Source organism: Sus scrofa, chromosome 13 (assembly GCF_054392235.1).
Source record: "Sus scrofa isolate SSC_HxYL_T2T_F1_AM1 chromosome 13, Sscrofa_HxYL_maternal_Yorkshire_Landrace_v2.0, whole genome shotgun sequence".
In the NCBI taxonomy this organism is placed as follows: domain Eukaryota; kingdom Metazoa; phylum Chordata; class Mammalia; order Artiodactyla; family Suidae; genus Sus; species Sus scrofa.
Genome location: NC_139395.1, coordinates 93869173 through 93891378, shown reverse-complemented (window position 1 = coordinate 93891378; position 22206 = coordinate 93869173). Strand labels below are relative to the sequence as shown.

Here is a 22206-nt window from a genome sequence, read left to right as displayed (position 1 = left end):
AAATGATCCCTGACTAAATAAATGATCTCTTTGTAAACGGGGAGGGCAGTCAAAACGCCAAGGGTTGTGCACCGCACTCCTACAAAATCGGCCAATCTCACGTGGTGTGGGGAAAGATTTTTTTAAGTCACCACAGACTATGATGAAAGTCACCACAGGAGAAAAAGGTGGTTGGTGATTAAGGAGCAAACTGCTCCCATTTACATCTCTTTCCTCACCAGTCTACTCAACTAGACAGCACCTTGGAGATCTTTCTAGAATGTTGGTCCTTCACCATTTGGGGGTCATGGAGAGCCCCTTCCAGATGGGAGGGTGGAAGAGGTGGACCTGGGGTTCTCTTTAAAGTTTCCCCACCAGTTTTCCACACCCAATATGCTCCCATTGACCAGTCCAGGGACCTTTGTTAAGTCACGTTCACAGCCTCAGCATTTGATTTGTAAGATGTGGTTGGTCAGAGAATGATCCTTTGCAGGATTGCTCTAAGCATGAAATTAAAATATATGAGATGTGCCCAGCTTAGAGAAGGTGCTCCAATGTTTGTTCTCGCGCCTTGTTTACTTTGTTCCCAGAAGAGACAGACCCACAGTCCCCCTCCCTGCCTGGCTCTGAGGCTAGGCGATTCCCAGCCTCTGGCCCTTCCCCCATTAGAAGCCCCACTGCCACCTCAGCTCCCTTGCAGTCGCATTAAATAGGCTTGTGTGGGAACGTCACCCATCATTTAGAACATTGTTTCCATGGGAAATAGCTCTGAGGTTCCAGGCAGCCAACTCCACTCAGAAACCAACTTTTGGAACAGCAGCCATTGGGCGGAGGAGGTGGCGGAGCACTGGTTCCCATGGCAACCACCGCTCCCAGCGCCCCTCCCAATCCACGGGCAACCCAAACTCTGGCTCATACTGGAAACTTCTTCCTAAATAAGGCAGTATCACTGCGTCGCCAATTTTAATAACGTGTATATGAAAACTCTAGGCATCTTTCAGCTGAGACATGAGGTTTTTTTTGGTGGCCTTTTGCTCTCTTCCTCTCACCACGGTTAGCACTGTCTTGCATGGTTTGAAGTTGCTTCCTGAATGGCAGATTCACCTTCACAGCAACTGGGAAGCTGCATGAGGACAACAGCCACCTCTCCTTAATCCCTGGCCTCTCACAGGACAAAGTACGGCCCAAAATGGGAAGCTTGGGGTATATTCATTGACTGACACTGCATACTGCCCCAAGGCATCCTTCTACCTGCCCAGCCGTCCCCGTGGGCTGAGAAGCAGGACATGACATCTGTCCTTTTGACAGGGTAGGCTCATGCCCCCTGGGAGGTTGGGGGAATGTAGACCCATGACCCCAAAATAACTTTTCACCCAACAGTTTTCAAAGTGTGCTTGGAGGGGGTCCTAAGACCTCTTGGGAAATCTCATGCAAAGCCCCCTCCATTCTCATGGGGGCAGCTTGGGGTGGGGGTGGGTAGGTCAGTAATAGCCTTGGACTCTGCAGCCAGGGAGCTTAAGTTTTCCAACCATGTCTCTGATATGGACTCCCTGTGTGCCCTGGAGCAAGTTTCTTAACTTCCAGGAACCTTGGTTTCCCCAACCATGGAACAGGATCCTTAAGAATGTGTAAGGCCTCAGGGGGAAAAAACCTGGAGTCCTCCCCCTCCCCACCTAAGGGCATATTTGCACTGATATGCAGAGTAGCTGAGTCCCTGGGCTCCCTCCAAGGTGCTGGACCACAGTGATCTGGACCCCTTGCCTGCCCCATCCACAGCCCTCAGGGTACCTATACTGCATAGGGCTTCCAGAGGACCCAACACAGTAACAGGTGCAAATGCCTAGGACCTAGCAGTGGGCCCCAGCAGCCTCCCCAAAACAGCAGTGCCCAGTGGTTATTATCCCTCACCAACTCTGCCTGCATCTCCCCAAGTTCCAGTTTCCATGGCTTCCTCAGAGCTTGTTTCCCCAAAAAATAGCCCCGAACACTGCTCATTTTTCTTTCTTTCTTTCTTTTTTTTTTTTTTAGGGCCGCAACTGTGGCATATGGAGGTTCCCAGGCTAGGGGTCATATCAGAGCTGTAGCTGCCAGCCTATGCCACAGCCATCCTGGGATCCAAGTCGCATCTGCGACCTACACCACAGCTCACAGCAACCCCGGATCCTTAACCCACTGTGCGAGGCCAGGGATCAAACCTGCATCCTCATGGATACTAGTCAGATTTGTTTCTGCTGAGCCACAAGGGGAGCTTCTGGCCACTCCATGTGCACAATCCTCCCAGCACCACTTCCAGACCAGTGGTGTCTACAGTCCTGGCCAGGAGAAATGGTGTCCGGGAGAGGCTACGCAGCAGTAATGACCCTCACCATTTAGTGGGCACTGGCAGTGGACTGGTCAGACACCAAAGTTCAGGCTTGGAATCATCATGCCTCACTGCCTACAATTGTTTTAGTAATTCATTTTGCAGCATCACAGGACTTTCTTTGATTGTCTTTGTGATTCATAACCCAAAGGGATATTCTTCATCGTCCCTGACTATAAGACCACAGATTCTTACAGGTGTGGCAGTGGTCAAACCAGAGCCTCTCCCAAAGATGCTGCCAACTTAGTTGAAGGTTCAGTTTTCATTGTTTCTGCTTCTCTATTTATATCTCAATTATTTCAAAGATTCCCTCTCACCCCATCAGTCAAACTACAAGTTTTCTGGTAAATGAAGCTGGACGAGGGGGCACATTCATTATTAATGGAGTTCTTGGGAGAGTAAACAGACTTTCATTCACATTGGGCTGAATCAGCCCTGGGAAGCTAATCTCATCTCTGCGATGTCTGGGTGTGCCCAGCTGAGGGGGATGAGGACACACTGGGGGGAGTGACCCAACCCATGTGGAGGAAATGGCTCTGCATTCCAGGAGCTGCCCTTCCCTTCTGCACAATTCCCAGAAATGGGCAGTTTCCCCAGGACTGCTGATTTGCAGACAGTGCATAAATGGTGCGCAGCCCCGCCAGGGGTCTCGCCACTTGGCCTCCACTCTCCCCTCCCCAAGACTTTGCAACAGCCCTTTGTCTCCCACCTTTGCAAATCCTAGCCCAGCACTGTCACTGCATCCTTCAACCTCTCCAAGAAGCCACCTGCGCAGTCAGTTCACTCGATTAGTGAGACTTATCCATCAACCCAACCATGAATGTTATTTTATGCTGTACAGGACCTTAAACATTATCAGGTGTAGATGGTGAGTATGTGGCATGGCTGCCTCCCCTCTCCCCATTCCCAGAGCCATGGCAGACACCAGAGTCCATCACAGTCCTCTTTCCAGCTCAGTCTTAGAATGCTTTTTTTTTGTTTGTTTTTTTGGCTGCACTCACAGCATGTGGAAGTTCCTGGGCCAGGGATATGAACCCCCACCACAGCCATACCCAGAGCCACAGCAGTGACAACACCAGATCCTTAACCTGCCGAGCCATGAGGGAATTCCTTAGAACACTTTTCAATGCAGAGCCCCTGGCTGTCAGAACCAGGTGACTGGTCCATAAAGGAAATGTGTTTGCCATCCCAAATCTAACCTACTACTCTTGGTTCCCTCCTAAACATCCCACCTACTGGCCATCCTGTCCCCTGGGAGGGGCTTAGTTCCACTACGGAGAGCCTGCCTGGCTATCTCTGGAGAACTCTCTTACCCAAGTCTTCTGTTACTGCATCTGCCCCTGTTTTTCTACCCGGGGTTCCTCTGCCAGGATTACACCTGAGCAGCTGGCAGTGGGGCAGAAATGATCAGGAGTCCAGAGATCCAGGAAAAGGCCAGTGCTTGAAGTAAGTCAGCTGAGGGACACGATGACCTTGGCCTTATGAACCCCAAGTACCATGTGCTTCCTTATAGCACAACTGTTAACACTTGGGTCTTGCTCATTTGTGTGTGAGTGCCTCCTGACAGAGGCTGGAGCCTAGCCCTCTACGAGTGCCACAGTAGAAACGACCTGCTGTGATCTTTACACTGTGAGCATGTTAAAAATAACAAAAGTACTTCATTAATGTAGGCACTCTGTCTGATGCTGTTGGGAGACTTTACCATCTGAACTCATTTCATTCTGGTAGCAACCCTATGAGGTCTAACTTTGTCCTCATTTTACAGTTGAAGAAACTGAGACACAAAGAAGAAAAGTAACTTTTCTAAGGTCATCCAGCTAGAAAGCAGCAGTGCCAGGATCTGAAACCACGCAGTGTGCTTCCAGGGCCTGTGGCCAGCCCACCACGCTAGGCATCCTCTCGGGGAGGGCACAGTGGTAGGAGGGGCAGAATCAGGCCAGACTAGAGGCGGCAGATCCAGTAGCCCTGAAAGGGTCAGCAGTGAGCCAGGGAGGTGGTATCAGCGTCAGGAAGGCCTCCCAAGGCCAGACTGCTGCCCCAGCGGGAGGAGCAGCTGAGCAGGTCAGGAACCAAGAGGCACTCAGGACAAATATTAGTCACTGGGCACAGATATGCCCGCCCCCATCCCGGCTGGGACAGAGTCTGCCAAGCAGGACACAGGTCTGGTATTGCCAGGAGCCACTGCCCTGAGGAGGAAGCTGAGTGATCAGGCAGCTGCCCAGCATGATGGGAGCACCAGGGGGCTCTGAGACCTCATTTTCCTGCACCCCTGTTTGGGACCCTCTCCCCTGTGTGACTCCCTGACCAGCTTGGCGCCAGCCCCTCACCTGGAATGCCTCACCAAAGAGCCTGAGCCGTGAGCGAACACTGCTGCAACTTTAGGCAAGTTACTTCCATTCTGTGTACCTCGGTTTTCTCTTCTGTAAAAGTGGGGATGGTGGGAGTCTTTGCTGAGGGTGGTCATGATAGGCTCCCTTTATTTGCTGAGGGCCCAGTGTCTGGTCCATAGAGAATGTTCAATAAACCTCAGGTAGTTAACCATTATCAGCATCCTGTGAAGTCCATCCCAAGTCCCACCTCCTGTAGGGAGCCCTCCTGCTTTTCCAGAGTCCTTCCTGAGCTCAGGCCCTGCAAACTGGCTGGTTCCGTGGATGACAACTCAACAGAACTCAGCCCCTGGCCACTCCCTCCTTGGGCGTGCTCACACCCATCCGCGTGCTTAGGAGGCAGCATCCCCATGGCAATGCTGTAGACGGCAGGCCCCAAATGTTGCTGACCCAGGGATGGAGGAGATGAAAACTCCCCAAAGACATTTCCCCAAACAGTCAGGAGATGCTTGTTCATCAAATAGACAGTGGCAGATACCAAACTGCTGAGAACTCAGCATTTCTCCCTCTGCTCTTTAAATCCAGAAGTGTGCTCTATCATAAAACCTAGCCCTTCTCTGGGTTCCTACTGGTTTGGTGGATATATCCTTGGAAAGAAAAACCTAAATGGACACGTGACATAAAAAAGGACCTGGTTTTACCCAAGCCCAGAGGAGAAGGATCCAGAAGGAGTAAAGTGGACAGGTCACCAGTGCTGGCCACCCTTCTGCCAGTGCACACAGAGGCTCAGATCCAGGAGACTGGCACATCCAGTCAGTGCTCCTAGGGCACCTCCAGTGTGCAGATCCTGGGAACTGGGGAGACTGAGATGAATCAGCCCTAGCCCCTGGCCTTGAGGCTCACAGTGGCAGGGGCGCAGGGGGAGGGGCAGACAGAGGGTCACAGTAGCGCACAGGCTAAATGGAAACATTGCAGAAGGCTTCCTGGCAGAGGTGGTGCCAAAGTGGGGTCTTGGAGGCCAAGGAGGTATCAGCTAAGATGAGTGATAGGGACAAGTGTATCCTACGTACGGACCAGAAGTTGCAAAGTTGCCAAGCATGGAGGTGTGAAAAACTGAAGAGATGCCAAGTGTTGTGACCAGAGCACAGAAGGTGCGCTGTGTGTGGTGGGGTGGGAAGGGGAGTTGGGAGGCGCTACTGTTGGCGCCCTTACAACTAGGGATGCTGGTCTTTGTATCCTGAGCACTAAGCATCATGCCTGGCACAGAGCGGCTGCTCACCAGCATTAAGTGATGAAAGAACAAGTGCCAGGGTTGCCAGGCGAGGCAGGAGATAGCACAGAGGCCCCGCATGACCCAGAGGCCCTCAGACCTTCCTCTCCCTTGTGCTCACCAGGCAGGGTCATTGGAAGGCTGCCCAGTTCAGCGGGCCCACAATCTTTCTGATGACGGCAGTGAAGCGCACCAGCCAGAAAAGCCCAGTGGAGACCAGATAACTTGCACGGGACAAACTAAGTGCTCCAGAAGCTCTGAAGAGACGGGAAGTGATGGGAAAGGACTGCAGGGTCCTGGGGGGGTGGGGGGCGTTGTGTGCAGGAAGGTCACACAGGTGGAGCTGGCATGGCCATGGCCACAAAGGTCTGAAGGCAGAGCCATGGGGAGCGGCATTTGATCTCCCCACTTTACCAGCAGAGAGCAGAGTCAGAGACATTGAGGCATATGCCCTCGGACACTGCCCAGAAAAGGGCAAGTGAGGCTGGAATCTGGCCCTAAACTGACAACCAAAAGGTAAAACTCTGCCCCACTCCCCACCCAGCTAGTTCAGGGGAGTTGGTGGGGCTGAAAGGCTCTCAGAACCGAAGGGTTGAGGGGGGCTTCTGTGTCTCAGGGTCCACACAACCCTTCAGAACTGTGTGCTCCACTGACATCCCTGGGCCACGAGGGCGCTGCCACCTGGCCACTTCATCCTCCCTGTGCCCCAGGGAGGGTGGGGGTGAACTCAGCCCAAGGATGAGGGGCAATGCTGCCTGCCGCCTGGCTCAGTGGCAATGCCACTCGAGTGGCAACTTCCTTGAGTGGCAGCGACAGGCAGAGAGGAGGAAGGGGCTCGATGGTCATTCTCAGTCCTGGGTACCTAGTCCTATCTTCCTAGGGCTGAGCAGTCTCACTGGCGGCTGAGGAGGAAAGCTGCTCAGCCTTAGGCAGGAATCTGCATGCCCATCGGAAAGTCATGCAGCCTGTTACCCTACCGAGGAGGGTCAGTTCCTGGACACTCTGGGGTTACCCACTGTCTCCCACTGATTCCCAGTTTGATGACCTTGGGGACAGGGGTCGCACCCAATTCATCAGGGCCCCGTGGAGTCTGCCAATGAATGTTGTCTGCCTGCATGGCCTTTTCACCTCTCCCGGCTTGTGGAAACATTCCCTCTCTGAGGAATAGCCACTGAGCCACCTTGCCTGTGCCTAAGGAGTGCCGGCCAGGTAGCAGGTGGCAGCCAGAGGGCTTTGCAGCCACTCTTCCATGTGACTCATCATGGCCACCTCACCAAGAAGGCACTGTTTAGCCCCTGGGGTCACCGAGGTTCGTGGTTGTCCAAGCCACACATCTCCATCTGCAAGTGACCATGAATGCCCTGTTCAGCCACACGGCCATGCTGCCTCTTCTCCCTTCAAGTCCAGGGGCTAGGAGTTGTTTTATAGTTATATTTCCTTGCTAGGGCAGGGCCAGGGGTTGTGTGCTGGGCCTCATCTTCTTCTCTCTCTTTTTTTTTTTTTAATGATTTTTATTTTTTTCCGTTATAGCTGGTTTACAGTGTTCTGTCAATTTTCTACAGTACAGCAAAGAGACCCAGTCATACATACATATATACATTCTTTTTCTCACATTATCATGCTCCATCACAAGTGACTAGATATAGTTCCCAGTGCTATACAGCAGGATCTCATTGCTTATCCATTCCAATGGCAATAGTTTGCATCTATTAACCCCAGATTGTTTATCGCAGGTCCCCCTAGGGCCCTGGCAGAGCTTTCTGCCCAGAGATCCTCCCCGTGTCTGCTGTCTGCATTTCCACAATGCCAGCTGGGATTCTGCTAGGGTGGAGGGTAGAGCGAGGTGGTGTGGGTACTGTGCCCGTGGACCACACAGAGGCATGGGCCCATGGCCCTCACAAGAGAGATGTCATGTGAGGAGTCCCACTGGATACACATGGGCACCAGCCCAGCAGGAGTGAGTGACAATGAGGGGGCCCTTCCCTACCACCCACACTCCCAAAACAGCCCCCTGTAGCTCCCAGGGCCCAGCTCCCTGACCATCCCTGCCTTTGGGTGGCAGATGCCACACCCCGTCCCCAGAGTCCCTTGATTGCCGCAGGGTGAATGTTCTCAGACTGTCTTTCTCCCAAGTCAGGTGTGAGGAGCGAACCAGAGCACAACCGCACAGGCCGACCCTCAGGGTGGTCCTAGCCCAGAGCTGCTGCCTCATAGAACCCATGGCTTAACACCAGCCCAGAAGGTAAGTGGCTCAGAAGAAGGCCCGGGTGGTGACAGACAGCAAAGGGAAGCCCTGGATGGCAGGGACGGGCCTGCCTCTGTGCCAAAAGCTCCCTGCCTATGAGATGGATGCTTCTTGCCAGGGCTGAATAGCTAACCTCTGCCTCCCCCATGTCCTGGCTGACCCATCATGTCAAATGCTTTACCCTGTGGTAGAAGAAAGAGAGACTCAGGAGATAAATGGACATCCCAAACTCATGTGCTGGCAGAGGCCACATTGATAAATGAGAGAAGGGGACAGGGACAGGCAATAGGGAACAGTGGGGCCTGTGGTAAACAGGAGGCCCCTGTTACCCTCCGCCAGCTGACTACTGCAACAGGACCATATCTGAAGCAGGGTAGCCAGAGAGTCAAAATTTTAAAAGAATAACCAGAAATGTGAATTTTTAGGTGAAACTGATTTTTTTTTTCTTTTTCAGCCAAACCCACAGCATATAGAAGTTCCTGGGCCAGGGACCAAATCTGAACTAGAAATATAACCTATGCCATAGCTGCAGCAACGCCAGATCGTCAACCCACTGCACTGGGCCAGGATCAAATTGGCGCTTTTATAGAGATAAGCCTGATCATTAACCCACTGCACCACAGTGGGAACTCCTAAAATTGATTTTTTTAAATTTTTTTCTACTAATTAAAGTTTTACATATTATATGAGCCAAAAAAAAAATCACCCCCCTGGGTGGTCCCAGCCTATAAGGGCACCTGCTGGCACCATGGCCACTTTGTGTATGCCAGCATCAAGTGGTGTGTTTGCTCCAAGGCAGACAACCCTTTTCACTGCCTTGGGGTGGCCTGGCTTTGGTCACCATGAGGTATGAGGTTAAAGAAAGTGGCAGTGACACTGAGGAGCGGCCACAGGAGTTACTCAGCCTGGAGACTCTCCAGTCTAGTCTTTAGCGGGAGGGACAGGGCACACAACCCATCCCAGGAGCCAGCAGAGCCTGGGGAGGAGCAGGATGGTCAAAAATGAATGCTGCTCTGATGCATTTCCATCCTTTATATTCAAAATGAAAAATGTGGGAGTTCCCCTTGTGGCTCACCAGAAACAAATCTGACTAGAGTTCATGAGGATGCAGGTTCAATCCCTGGCCTCGTTCGGTGGGTTGGGGATCCAGCGTTGCCATGAGCTGTGGTGTAGGTCGCAGACACAGTTTGAATCCCACGTTGCTGTCTGTGGTGTAGGCTGGCAGCTCTAGCTCCAATTCGACCCCTAGCCTGGGAACTTCCATATGCTGCAGGTGCAGCCCCAAAAATCAGGGAAAAAAGAAAAAGAAAAATGTGAACAATTTTATGCTTGATCGAAAATGAGAAAGAAACAGGATCTTGGCCCTTCCCTGAGGTGAGCGGAGGTGAGCCAATCCCCATTCTAAATGAGTAAGCAGACTGCAGAGAGAAGGGCTGGAGCAAAATACAAGAGAAACTTCCTGAACACGAGGCAGGCATGGCAATGAGAGCCCAGGAGGTGTGGGGTTTTTTCTCAGCAAAGGAAAAGGCCAGGCAAGCAGCACCAGGGGGGAGGGTCCAGCCGCCTGGCTCTGGAGTTTTGAACGGGGCTGGAGGTGCGGGCAGAGGGGGAGGGGGGAGGGAATGGCTTTCCAGGGACCCTGCCAAACTCCAGATTTTAAGCCCACTCAGCTGAAGAGCACGAGGCCACTTTTCACATCTCTCTCCCCAAGCCCTAAATAGCCGCTGGATCTTTCCTGCCCTCCTCACCAGCCTGGCCAGGCCAGACAGCATGCCCTGGATGGGAAGGGGGAAGGGCAGCATGGGCAGTCCCCCTACGTTCCCAAGGGGCAGGAGCCCTCCAGAAGCCACCACTGGCTGAGGGCCAGCCACCCACCTTTCTTTTTTTCTACAGATAGCACTTTTATAAAAAGTCATGCATTTGCCCCTCTGCTAGGTGTATGTGCAAATTGCTCAACTCACATGTGTGCCTCAGTTTCCTCACCTGTTAACAATAGTATCTGCCTCATGGGGTTGTTCTGAGGACAGAATGAGCCAATTCATGTAAGTGCTTAGAAAGTCCCTGGCGCATAAAGTGTTTATCACCATCACTATCATCATCATCTATACATTGCACGACCTCTTACCCATGCTCCCTCCACCAAATTGCACAGAAGGGTGCCTGGGGTCGCACAGGGCTGCTTTCCAGGCTGCCCCAAAGCCCTCAGGCAGGGGAGGAGGATCCCTCTGAATCACCTCCTTCAGCCCACGAGGCGTTTTGTGCAGCCCGCACTGCAGGGAGACCTCACCACCCAGCCGGACTGCAGGGTTACGTCTCCTGTAGCTGGGCCATCACAGGGCTTGACAGGGAAGCACAAGGTTTGACACTGATGACCGGAGGAATGATCACAATCTGTGCTGGCTTGTTCCAGGGGCTCAGAGAAAGGGGGGTGCTGGGGAAAGACATCCCACCCTACACCCCATCTGATGTGGATGAGCCCATGGCGTAAAGCTGGAGGCAGAGCAGGTGTTAGGAGCATGGAAATGAGTCCAACAGGCCCGGGTCTGCATCCTGGTTGTGCCACTTACTAGCTGTGTGACCTTGGGCAAATGATGGAACCTCTCTGTGCAAAACATCTGTTGGCGGATGGGTGGCAGCAACAAGCTGGAGGTGGAATCGGGTGGAGTCCTGTGGCCAGGGCTGCTAATGAGAATGCCTGTTTAGCATGTCCTGACCACAAGCTAGGCACTCACCTATACCTCCCTAACCAGCACTTCAGACTAGGTGAGGTCACTGCTCTACTCTCCCAGGACACCCAGTTTTCTGTCTTGATGGCACTCTGCAGGCTGCACTCAGTTGCTTAATTGTTTGTGCTATAATGCATGGTTCCCACTAGACTGTCAGCTCCAGGGGGCAGGGCCCGGGTTCTGGTTTATTCTCTGCTGTATCAGAGCCCAGCACATGCCTGGCACCAGGCTCCAATCCTCACAGCTATGCTGCAAACTGTTCTAACATGAAGGGGAAAAAAGGCTAACACTTGGTTTTGCTGCAGTCATTGGGAAAGAAAGCCTGACTGATGACTTTGACCTGGCTGGGAACAGTGGCAGTAACGAGGTTCCCAGGGAAGGTCACAGGGTAGGTCTGGGGTGCATGCCTCTTGCTCAGACAAGCTACTTAACAGCTCTTTTCACAAGTAAAAGGGTAGGCTCACAGCCTCGTCTCCATGTCATGATTCCCCTGTGGTCAAAAGTAATGGAAATTTGGTGTTTTCAGAAGTTCTAGGGGAAAGTGCCTAGGAAAACGGGTCCCTGGAAAATGGCAGTAAACTAGGCTTGAGGAGACACAGAGCCAGGGAGAAAGTCTCCAAGGGTGTGAGCAGGAAGGGACGGGTGTCTGACGCTCAGTTTTAATTTCTGCCCTGTTTTTAGCCACGGGCAGCCCCCTTTCTCAAAGGCCTGTTCCACACAACAGCCACTGAGCCACAACGGCTCAGTGGGGTTTAGGGAATTTGGAAGCCAGGCCCATGGCACCCACGCAGGGTGTGGCAGCTGACCCTGGACCTAGACGGGCAGTGGGCATGGTCCCCACCCTACAATCCCCAGAAATACTTCAGATGGGGAGGTTTTCATTACTGATTGGGTCATCATCAAAGAAAGATAAACGATCCGCTCAGAAACCTTCCACAGGGATAACACCTTTGGGGAAGAATGGGGGGAGCGTCTCCCCATCTCCACATGTGTGTGAAGGCGGCCTGCCCCGTATGACTGGACTAGAAAAGAAAGGAGGATGGGTGGGTGGGACATCTATGTCCCAGCGGCACTGTCCCTTATCACAGACACCACTAAGGAGGCTGGAGCTGAGGGGAGCACGCCCAAGGTCACATGGAGGACAGGTAGGGAGCAGAAAGTGCAGCAGAGGAGCCCTCCAGCCTGCAGCCCGTGCTGCTACCCACTCTTCTGAGGAAGGGATCGAGGACAGTTTCCCTGAGGCCCCTTGGCTGCCCATTGCTGGTGGCCCCAGACCCCGGCTGGAGACCCTGCCTGGGGCCCTCGCCTCCCTCGCTCCACACAGAGACTCTCGCAGCCTCTGCCCAGCTTCCCTATCCACACACCAACCCCAAACAGAAAAGAGCCCCTGTTAAGTGCTTTATTCGAATGGTTATTTTGTTGAAGTGCCAAGTGACCTGCTCCCTTTTTCCATCCCTCCAGCCGGCCCCACTTTAAGCCCAGAAGTAAAACAAAGGCTTTGTTTCTTTATTTTGATTTCCTCCTTAAAATCTCAAACATGCAGGAAACACCCACCCAGCCCCAGATAAGTGGACTCAGACCATTGGCAGCGGGCGGTGCCGGGGGTCACCAAGTCAGGGTGGCCGGGAGGACTCTGATGCCAGCTGACCTTAGCTCCCCAGGAGTGAGAGCACCAGCAGGGCACCTGGGCCTGACCTCCTCTGCGGGTGTGAGGAGGACATGAGAACCCCTCAGCTTTCCTGGCTCTGCTGCCTGGGGGAGCTCAACCTGAGGAATGTGGGTGTGGAGGGATGGCTGGGAAGACATATCTCATACAAGCTATTTTTTAATATATGCCCCCAAGGCTTTGGGGCCGTGGCTCCACCCTTTTCCATCATCTCCCATTACAATAAAGCAGGCATTGAAAGAAGAATATGATGGATGCTATTTTGGGGCTGCTGAGCCTCCTCATGAGAGAATGGTCCTCACCAAGAAAAATAGGCTTGCATCTACCTCCTCCTTGGGACCTCCATTTCCAGTTGCTTTAAAATACAAAGGGGTGAATTTGTGGGTCATCTAAAAGGGGGAATTTTCAGAGTTCCCGGTGTGGCGCAGCAGCAACAAATCCGACTAGCATCCATGAGGACGCCAATTCGATCCCTCACCTTGCTCAGTGGGTTAAGGATCCGGCGTTGCAGTAGTGTAGTGTAGTGCGTCTGTGGTGTAGATCACAGATGCAGCTCAGATCTGGTGTTGCTGTGAGTGTGGTGTAGGCTGGCAGCTGTAGCTCCAATTCAACCCTTAGCCTGGGAACTTCCACATGCTGCAGATCTGACCCTAAGAAAAAGGCGGGGGGAGTTGAACTTCAAGGTGTGTTGAAGTTCTAAAGGCTAAAAAGAAAAAAAAAAAAAAATCCCAAACTGAGTTAAAATAAATTTTGCTTTTAAAATGAATATATAATGTTCATTTTGCCTATAAAATGAATATATAATGAATAAATAATATATAATGGAGGCAAGAATCTGTGCCCAGACTCCCCCCCCACCCCCAAAATGGTCAGCCCTAAGGGGAGAGTAGAGCCTCCCCAACCCCAGTACACCTTCAGCAATCTCCACACAGCTCCACAGGTCTACAGATATTTTCACTTTTAATCTGGGTACTTGTAATACTAAGGCCAGCCCAACACATAGTATGTATAGGAGATTCTTAAAAATTTTTCTTTTTTGGCAGCCTGGAGGTTATGGAGTTCCCCGGGGCCAGGGATCAGATCTGAGCCACAGTTGCATCCTTTTAACCCACTGTGCTAGGCTGGGGATCTAACCTGCATCCTGGCGCTGCAGAGATGCTGCCAATCCTGTTGTGCCACAGAGGGAACTCCTGGGAGATTCTTTTTAAACCAAAACTTTTCTTTAAAATGTAGGTTGCGGGAGTTCCCGTCGTGGCGCAGTGGTTAACGAATCCGACTAGGAACCATGAGGTTGCGGGTTCGGTCCCTGCCCTTGCTCAGTGGGTTAATGATCCGGCGTTGTCGTGAGCTGTGGTGTAGGTTGCAGACGCGGCTCGGATCCCGCGTTGCTGTGGCTCTGGCGTAGGCCGGTGGCTACAGCTCCGATTCGACCCCTAGCCTGGGAACCTCCATATGCCTCGGGAGCGGCCCAAGAAATAGCAAAAAAAAAGACAAAAAAAAAAAAAAATGTAGGTTGCATCAACATAATATATATGTGTACTTCCACATAAACAAATAGGCATTTGTTTTATAATATGCTTAACTGCCTTCATGGACACAGTCTCTGATAGTTTTCATTGCAAGACAAACCCCAACAAAGCATCCACCTTCGGGCTCCCACCTTTGCTGGCTTTTGCAGCATCTCTACTAAGTCAGGGGAAAGGATAGAGGCAGTATTATCCTTTATCGGTAATACAAGGACAGAAAACATTTCAACTCAATCTCACCACTTAGTCCAGCTCGAGTCCCCACGTTCTATAATGAAACTAGTTCAAATCTGTCCCCAACAGTGACTCTGAAAATGGGATCTGCCTGAGTATGCAGGCTTTTCCAGAAGGTTTTTAATCTTTTCTGCACCCCTTTAAAAGCAATGCTTTGCTAACTGCCCTAACTCAAGACTAGTTACATGCAAATGGGCCACGACAGGCTCCAGCCTGGGAGTCAGTCAGTCAGCCGGGGGCGGGAAAGAGGAGGCTGAAAATAGTTGGGTGAGAAACTGTCTCCTGTCTCCTGCCGTCATGGAGAGGCTCCTCCTCTGCAGCTGGAGAGCTTTGGCAGAGAGGAGGACCTGGGACCAGGCACCTGGTGCACTTCTTTCTCAGAAAGCCAAGGAAAGGGAGAGCTGGCAGGGCCGTGTTAGGGGTTAGAAAGGTACTACATTGTACTCTGGGCTTCCCCCCTTTACAGTAGTTCCTTAACCCTTGTGGCACCGTGGGTTAAGGATCCTGCATTGCCGTAGCTGTGGTGCCGGTTGCAGCTTCAGTGCAGCATGGGTTCAATCCTTGGCCTGGGAATTTCCACATGCTGTGGGTATGCCCCCCCCCCAAAAAAAGTTCTGTACTTTAGAACATAAAATGTATTTTGCTTAAGATGGTTGAAGATGAGCTGCTTAACAAATCCTTGCCATCTAATTATAAAATCGTTGTTCTTTTTTCCCTGTCTTTTCCAAATATGTACATTTACCATTCAAATTACAGCTCAATTTAGGCAGCTGTGACTACATGATGCTCAGCAGCCTGGTAGGCAGGTGTGTGTGTGGAGGGGGGGGCGGAGGAACTTTTTTTTTTTTTTTGTCTTTTTGTCTTTTTCTAGGGCCAAACCTGTGGCATATGGAGGTTCCCAGGCTAGGGGTCTGATCGGAGCTGTAGCTGCCGGCCTACACCACAGCCACAGCATCGTGGGATCGGAGCTGTGTCTGCGACCTACACTACAGCTCATGGCAACACCGGATCCTTAACCCACCAAGCAAGGCCAGGGATAGAACCCTCAACCTCATGGTTCCTAGTCGGATTCGTTAACCACTGAGCCGCAAGAGGAACGCCAGAGGAATTTTTTGATAAAAGTTAAATCCAAAGACGCACACCCTTCCCTCGCCAGTGTGGGCTCAGGCAGCAAAAGGATCCATCAATAACCCCGATGGAGACCCAGGGGGCATTTTCATTGAATTCGCCGGGTACATGGAGCTAAAAGAGCCTGGACATGGAAACCAAGGATGTGCTGAAACCCTGCCATTGAGTGCAGAGAAAAGGGTCACATCTGCTCATCTGGGGTAATGGGTATATGGTGATTGTTACATATTATCCTTTGTCTTTTTATTTTTTGTATTTTTCAAAATTAAAAAATACAGCAAGCGCACAAATGATGGAAGGGCTCCTGGATGACTGTGGGATGAACAAGAGTCGGGGAAAACCACTGCCATCTAGGCTGCCTCGGCCTCTCCTGCCAACCATCCAGCCATGTCTGCATTTCTATGACTTCTGCTGCCTCACAGTGTCCCCGTCCTGCTCCATCCCCTCTCCTCACAAGGCCTTTGCTCCACTGCAGCAGTGATTACACCTATGGTCAGACCTCCTGGGCCTTGTCCCATGAGCATCAGGAGAGAAGAGCTATGTCATCAAAATGACCAAAGGCATCAGTTCTGGGAGCAGCTCCATGTAACAGACAGGGCATGTGTTCCGGGACCAGATGAGACTCCTGGGCTCTGCTCCTCTCAGGCCATGGTCTGTTTAACCACCCTGAGCCCCCAGTTGCCACATCTGTAAAAGGCTAATAGCAAAACTGTTGTGAGCTTAGAGATGGCCAATGCAGAGCATGGAGCCCAGCCCAGCCCACTGGTTTTTGCTGAAGGAAGGGAAGGAAAGGAGGGAGAGGGAGGGCAGACATTCAGAGAGGCTGTCCTTAAACCATGCCATCTGAGGAACAGCTGGAGAAAGCAGAGTTGCTTGTGTTGGGGAAAAGCATGATTGTCAAGGTTCATGTGAGACAGGTCCAGTGGGACAGGCTAAGGGGAAAAAGCAAAGAATTTTGCAAGGGAGTTCCTGTCATAGATCAGTGGTTAATGAATCTGACTAGCATCCGTGAGGACGCAGGTTCAATCCCTGGCCTTACTCAGTGGGTTAAGGATCTGGTGTTGCCGTGAGCTGTGGTATAGGTCACAGACGCAGCTTGGATCCTGCATTGCTGTGGCTCTGGCGTAGGCCAGCAGCTGTAGCTCTGATTGGACCTGAGACTTGGAACCTCCATATGCATCCCTAAAAAGCACAAAAAAAAAAAAAAAAAAGAATTTTGCAAGGATAAATGAATCCTCAAATAGGGTAGACTGATTTGAGGGGCTTCCTGTTTCTAGAAGGGTCTCTAGAAGAGGCCCCGCCCCTCACTGGCTGCACAGGAGGAACCCCCTGTTGAAAGTTTCCCAGCCTCTACTCAAGGGGTCACTTTCCTGTCTGGGCTGTATCTGTCTACAACAGAACAATTACTGGCTTCATCTTTACCCCCAAATCACACCACACCTGTTAACTTAAAATATTTACTTAGCTCTAATCTGGGCAAAATATCCATTAAAAGAAAAAAAAAAAAAAACAGGTTTGATGCCATGCTGTATTTATATAATACATATAAATAACTGCATATGTAATTATTAAAATGTGTCTCACTTAAAATCATTGCCCTCACCAGTAAGAGAAATGTGAAATGTGTTCTACTGGGTCTGCATTGAGACTAAATATGCCCCAGGGGCCCCTTCTGGATCCATGATTCTGTTATCCAAAGGTTGCTGGAATACTGATAATGCTCTTAATTCTTACAGCCCTTTCTGGTCTCCCAAAGCATGTTCTCAATCTGTGTATTTCATCTAATCCCCAAGACAACCCTGAGGGCGGGGCAGAGATGTCACAGATGGAGCCTGGGCCTCTGCAGCACTGGATGCTCCCAAGGCCCTACCAAGGGTCACAGGGGACCCAAGCACCGAACTCTCCATCCCACCCCCCCACTTCCACTGCCACATGTCACACAGCCAAATCTCTTCCTAGTATTCTCCAAAATCTCATTGGCAACACAATCCAGACCTAAATCACAATGTTTTATCCATCTAGGTGGCCAGATGCCAGGCTCAGTACATGAAAATATGCCCCTCTGAGATCTAGAATGTCACCTCACAACCAGGAATGACCCACATTGTCATTTGGCCATCTGGCCATCAGCAGGCCCCATGGAGTAAAGCTATCAAGAATACTAAAGGATAATGATAGGGACATTAAAAAGCTAAATACGCACTGGTACTTCGTGACCCCTACAAGGGGGATGGCTGCAGAAAGCTGCCCTGATCATGCCAATGGGCTAACAGGCTCTACGCCCAGTGGTGGAGGCTTGGCCAAGGAGGACCAGGGATGGAGTCTCAGAACGGGCCTCTCACAAGCTGCAAGAATGCTACGCCCAAAACTGGAGGTGGGCCCCAAGGGATACATGGCTGGCACCAACAAGTGCAGTGCAGCTGTCACCTCAGCCACAACAATGTTCTCTGCTGTCTGAAGCAGGAGGTGGCTGCATTGCCCTCCTGGTCAGAGTTCCTCATGACAGACCTGCTGGCTGCCTGCTGGGACTTCAACCCGCAGGCACCCGTCCCACTCTATGTCCACTCTTGACACTGGCTCTACCATGACAACCCTCTGGCCTGGCTGGGAGGGCAGAGACTCAGAGATAGTCCTCAGCAAACAGTTGTGAAGCAGGGGATCTATGTTGGGATGCAGGGCTCATTTTCAGAGGTCCACAAATTTCCCAAATGGTAGGCCCAACTTCATACACCCAAGCAACTGTTCCTGGGGCTTCTCACTGGCAAAGAGGTGGTGGCCCAAGGAGGTAAAAAACCATTGCTCTGAACACTTAGCCTTCTTGGCTGCCTATCCCATACAAGAGCTTGCTAGAAGTGACACTAATATCCCATCCCTGTGTACAGAGACTTCACAAGAGCTGAGAGTATCTTTGGGAGACCTAAGTTCTGCTTAATTCACTATGACTTGGGTTTTATTATCAGCAGCCCAAAGCATCTCTATTGATCCAATACCACTGGGCCCAGTGGCATCACCCAAGACTACGAGGGGTGGCAAGGCTCAGAGTCCACCAACAAAAATTCCTTGCAAAGCTTGACCTTTCTGCTCAGCCTCTAGACCATGCAGAGCTGCCAGGTTCCCAGGGCATGGAGACCTCACTTAGCTCTTTTCTTTCTCCCATCCCTAGACAAAGTTCAACCAGCCAGTTTAGTTTGCTGCCCTGGGCCTGGCAGGTACAGAGCTTCTGGAACTCAATGTACACTCTGGACACCTGAGAACAACCCAGCTTTGCAAGAGAACATGTTCCCACTTATTTCACATGAGCATGGCTCATGCAAACTACACAGTGCTTATGAGCAGGTATGTTTTCAATTGTTGGCAGGGGGGCATACTCTGCATGGGAGCAATGATGACACTAGATGTGAAATACAAAATGGAGGTCACATTGCCCCGAGAAGTCACTTGATCCAGCAGGCTGGTCAACATGCCATTCGGGCTGATGTTGGGACCAGGCACCCTGAAAGCTGGTTCAGTCCATCATAGCCCAGAGGTTCTCCCTGGTTCCAGGTGATCTCACTCAAGCTGAGGATCCAACCCCAAGGGATAATAGACGTGTCTTTTATAAGCAGCTCAGATCAGCTCAAAGTGTGAAATACCTGTGGTTGAGCTAATCAAAGTTATACCTATTACAAAGATGTCTTAGATAGGTGAAAACATAAGTAGTGGCAAATACAAACAGAACTGGCAGCGCTGGAAGACTGTCACTTGCCTCACCAGGGTTCAGCGGAGGGTCTTGACGCCCCCACCCGATATGGAAATGTTGAGGGGGGCAGTTTCCAGTAGAGCACCTGACTTAGCAACCCCACCCCTCCGCCACCCCCAAAGAGGCTGGCAGACCCCTACCACCTTGAAACCCCCCAGCACATCAAAGCTCAAGCCTCCTGGCCTAGCAGAGAGAGGGTAAAGTACACCATAAACCACAGACAGAGAAGCTAATTGGCTGCTGCGAGTGAGAACAGACTGGGGGTCAAAACCATGACCTGAAACCTCTTCAGCCCCAGTCAGCAGAGACATGCAGTTTATAGGAAATTGAGAGATTTTACAAAGATGTCAGCCAGCTCAAGTTTCTTCTCTGGGAAGAGAAGTAGGAGAAACTCTAAGAACTGCCTGGGTGAAAGTGCTTTGTTCACTGCAAAGCCCTTGGCACGTGTCAGTTATTAATACCAGCAGCTCATCACCGCACATGTCAACCAAACCAGTGAATGGAAACAGAGCCTAAGCCTAACACAGGCTGCACCTGGAGCCTTCAAGCTCAGGATAGCAGACCCTAACAAGAGGGTCCTGAATAGCCACAGGGTGGACCCCAAATATTATCTTGGGCAAGTTCCTGACTCTTTTTAGCCCCTGTGCCCCTGTGCCCATGGGGGTGATAATAAAACCCCTCTGGCGGAGTCTTGCCAAATGATGAGCAAGCACATCCACATGAAGTGCCTGGTCTGTGTAAGCCCTGCTGACAGCTATTATTATAGCGGGAGCTCTAGGGCTTTTAAGTCAGACTTCCTTGATCATCCCTGCTGCCAGGGTGGTCAGTTTTTTGAGGCCACAATTCACAGCCTTGTCAGTCACCCCCTCTGGTCAGGGCCAGGACAGGGTATGAGTCTTGGAGGGGCAAGAACCATTCTAGCTCAGGGAGGTCTGCTAGGAGCAAGGGCCCTGCTGGGAGAGGAGGGGCAATCCCAGAGGTCAGGGATCAGAGCCCAGATGAAGTGGCCCTGGTCCACCTCTCCAGACTTGGCTCTGGCCAGCACAGACCGCAGTTCCAGCCACAGAGTCTAACAGGGTGTCCAGTGCCCATGCTCCTGCCATGCATCACCTCCTCTAGGAGGCCTTCCCTGACCTTCCACGCTGTCTGCTCCCACAACTCCTGAGATTCTCTCATCTCAGTATGGGTCACGCTAGGCTGTCACTCACTTTGCACCCCTACCTTTCCCAGATGCAGGAGCTGGCACTGTTCCCACACACGCAGTGGGCGCCCCTGCCAGGTCCCATCAATGAATGAGGCGGGCCCTAGCAGTGACCAGAGCCCCGGGGGCAGCTAAAGGCTGTTTATGAAGCAGTCAGAGTTTATCTTTCAGATTAATCTGACAACTCTCCCAGCTGATGCCTGCCGTCTGTAAACGCCATTTTAAAAGGAAAAAGAGCCGCCCCCCACCCCCATGCCCTCTGGCCACCCACCTTCTCGCGGGTTCTCGCCAGGGCAGACAAGGAACCCAAGGGCGGTTACCATGAAAGGGGCTCTTTGGGCGGTGGTCAGGCCCTTCCCACTGGGGTCTCGATCGTGGCGGATTTCTCGACCGTACCCCGTTCCGCTGGAGCCAGCGGTGCGGGCAAAGGTCCACTCACCGCCAGCCTGGGAGCGCAGTCTGCTTTTGGCGAGCGCGGCCGGGCCCGGGGCGGCCACACCTCCCGCCCGGAACAAAGCGCCGGGCAGGGTCCCCTCCCCTCCCAGGCGGCCCGACTGCTCACCGCGCGCTTCAGCCAGGCTCTGCCCTCAGGCCGCCTCCTCCATGCCTGCGCCTGTGAGAAGGCAGCGCCGCGCTCGCGGGGCCCCGCGGCTGCCAGACTGACGGCTCCGGCCCGCGGCCCGCCGGCCGCTCTGGCCCGTCCCCGCCCCCGCCCCGGCGCCTCCTTAAAGCGACCGCGCAGCCCGCGCGCGCCGGGAGCGCTGGTCTAGCTGCGCATTCCTAATATTGCAACAGCGCCTGCTAAAAATAGAGCGCCGCCGCCGTGGGCACTGTGGGGGGGGACACGGCCGGCGCCGCAACCCTGCCATCTTCGCGGGCCCCCGGCTTCCAGGACGCGCGGCCCGCCTGGTCAGAACCACACGCGCTGAGCCCCGCCTGACCCGGCAGGCAGAGCAGACCCGCCAAGAGACCAGGCGGGCGCCGCCGCCTCCCCCGCAGCCCCGCGTACTTACCCGGGGCCGACCAGCGGCGCCGCGGAGCTGGTTTTAAGGTGGACGCCGAATGGTAATTCGCCCGGGCCTCTTTAAGAGCCTCTGCGCTCCAGCCTTTAAATCTCCGCTCCCGCCCGGCCAACTTCGGAGCCTGCAGACGCCTCCCCGGTCCTAGGCGATCCCGGGCCGCCACCCTAACCGGGTTCCCGTTGAATCTCAGGCCGTGTTTCTTTCTATGAAACTGATGCGCTACCTACTGCGCTAACGAGGCACCTATCCATGTTTCTTTCTAGATTCTACCCTCAGCGTCGCTTCCCCCAGGCCCTCCTGGTGCCTGATTCCTGGGCCTAAAGTTCATTTCAGTGGAGGCAACAGACGGGCACAGGCGACACTCCCGATCCATTTCATTGTTTCAGTTCCGCTATCTGCTCTCCAACGGCGTCATTTTTTCCTTACTTTAAAAACTGAGGTATAATTCACATACCATAAAATTCCAGCATTTAAAATGGACAATTTAGTGGGTTTTAGTACATTTACAAAGTCATGCAACCATCACCCTTATCTAATTGCGGTACGTTTCATAACACCCTCCCCCCTAAAAAAACCCAAAAACAAATGAACCCACTTGCAGTCGCTCTCCATTCCCCCTTCCTCCCAGCCCCTGGAAACCGCTAATCTACGTTCTGTCTCCATGGATTTGCCTACTCAGGACATTTCATGTAAGTGGAATCATACATGTGGTCTTTTGTAACCCAGCTTCCTTCACTTGGCAAGATATTTTCAAGGTTCATCCACGTTGCGGCATGTAGCA

At 52.3% G+C, this 22206-nt stretch overlaps 1 protein-coding gene and 1 long non-coding RNA gene across 7 annotated transcripts in view; one reads left to right on the top strand and one right to left on the bottom strand.

Annotated features, from left to right (window-relative positions):
- MRAS (muscle RAS oncogene homolog) overlaps nucleotides 1-22206 on the bottom strand; it is a 73814-nt gene that overhangs the window by 50310 nt on the left and 1298 nt on the right. The window contains exon 1 of one of the 5 annotated variants that reach the window (XM_084989849.1): nucleotides 21417-21809. The exons of 1 other annotated variant lie outside the window; for it this stretch is intronic. The gene's annotated coding sequence lies outside the window, so the exon portion shown is untranslated. Of the gene's footprint in view, nucleotides 1-20674; nucleotides 21107-21416; nucleotides 21810-22206 lie in introns of those variants that run through there. 3 more of the 5 variants (XM_021069520.2, XM_021069521.2, XM_021069519.2) reach the window with 3 other exon arrangements.
- LOC146397472 (uncharacterized) lies at nucleotides 4479-22007 on the top strand. Of its 2 annotated transcripts, XR_014824024.1 has the most exons (4): nucleotides 4479-4723; nucleotides 8076-8180; nucleotides 18627-18799; nucleotides 21689-22007. It is a non-coding gene; the product is annotated as an uncharacterized LOC146397472 (long non-coding RNA). The 2 variants fall into 2 exon arrangements; XR_014824023.1 differs by lacking the exons at nucleotides 18627-18799; nucleotides 21689-22007 and adding an exon at nucleotides 15742-17028 and having other exon boundaries at nucleotides 4509-4723.